Consider the following 1,566-nt stretch of genomic DNA (forward strand, 5'->3'; position numbering starts at 1 on the left):
CACTTATATGGCCTGATATATTTTCACTTTATATACATGTAAATCCATGATGTCCCTAAGCTTTAGGATGGATGTCCGATCCTTATAGGTAATGGATTGCACGGCCAAGCCGTTTATATCCTGGTCATAGACCATGGTTCACGAATTTGTTCACGAATTTGTAGTATTGATCATGTATCACGGGTTTATCCTCTCTCTCCTTCATGAACATACTATAATTTCGTGATGTAGGACAATAAAGCCCAATGAGTTTCCCTTTGTGTACATGTTTCACAACTTGAGATCTTATGGGATAACTCTTTGTGCCTTCTCAATATCAATCTTTGCATCAAGTTTAGACTAGGATGGCTAATCCGGTCTTGCCATAAAGTGTATAATTTTCGTGGGATATATTAGTATGATCACCACGGCTCTTGCCTCTTATCATACTGATATGTAGCATAGTTTTGATCAGTATATTACATAGGTATAATCTTGACCACTTTCTTAAAAGGGTCTTAGGCGTTTTCTTTCTTTTCTTACAAGTTAGATTACATAATTTGTTTCCTTTTGCCCATTGTTTCTATTTGAAAACCATTTTATTATAACTCAATGGGTCATACATTCTTGGGTGTATATAATACCCTTTAGGCAATGCCTTGGCCATAGATTTCTCCCGTACTATAATGCCCTTTAGGCAATTTCTTTATCAATAAAATCATTCACATTATCAAGCAAAATCATGCAAGATATAATAGCAATGAACTCAAAGCATTTCATAAAACAATAAGACAATCAGAAGTCTCAAAATCCAAGAGGTCGTCCTTTTTAAGGTCGGAATCATCATCAGCATCATACCCGGTATCATGAACCATATGGGCTTCCGGGTTCTTGTTCTTAAGGCTCTCTTGATAGAGCTCACATAGATGTTTAGGGGTTCTACAATTCTTGGCCCAATGGTTACTCATCCCGTATCTGTGACAAGCTGATTTGGTCGAGTTAGACGGTTAAGATATGCCGCCTCGACCACGGCCATAACTGCCTCGGCCGCGACCATAGCTGGAACCACGACCACAGTTATTGTGGTTTCCTTGCCGGCCATATGAGTAGTTGTCACGGCCACGTCCTTTGTATCTACTACGGCCTTTTCCGTGTGATCTCTTATCATCATGGACGTGGTTGTACTCTTTGGGGTCTTTCTTTTTAGCCTCATTGGCTTCTGGTAATGCTGCTGTTCCGATGGGTCTCATCTCACTGTTTTTCATCAGGAGTTCATTATTAGTCTCGGCCAGGTGTAGGCACGAGATCAGATCAGTGTATGAGGTGAAGCCTCTCTCTCTCTCTCTCTATACTGCTGTTGCAGCAACACGTTCGTCGAATGGAACGTGGAGAACGTTTTATCAATCAACTCTTTCTCGGTTACTTCCTCACCACAAAGTCTCATCATTGAGACTATCTTAAACAATATTGAATTGTATTTATCCACAGACTTATAATCCATGAATCTGAGATTCTTCCACTCATGTTTAGCCTTTGGTAATATCACCGTTTTCTGGTGATCATATCGTCGCTGTAAAGCGGTCCAAA

Source organism: Brassica oleracea, chromosome C6 (genome assembly GCF_000695525.1).
Source record: "Brassica oleracea var. oleracea cultivar TO1000 chromosome C6, BOL, whole genome shotgun sequence".
NCBI classification, from domain to species: Eukaryota; Viridiplantae; Streptophyta; class Magnoliopsida; order Brassicales; family Brassicaceae; genus Brassica; species Brassica oleracea.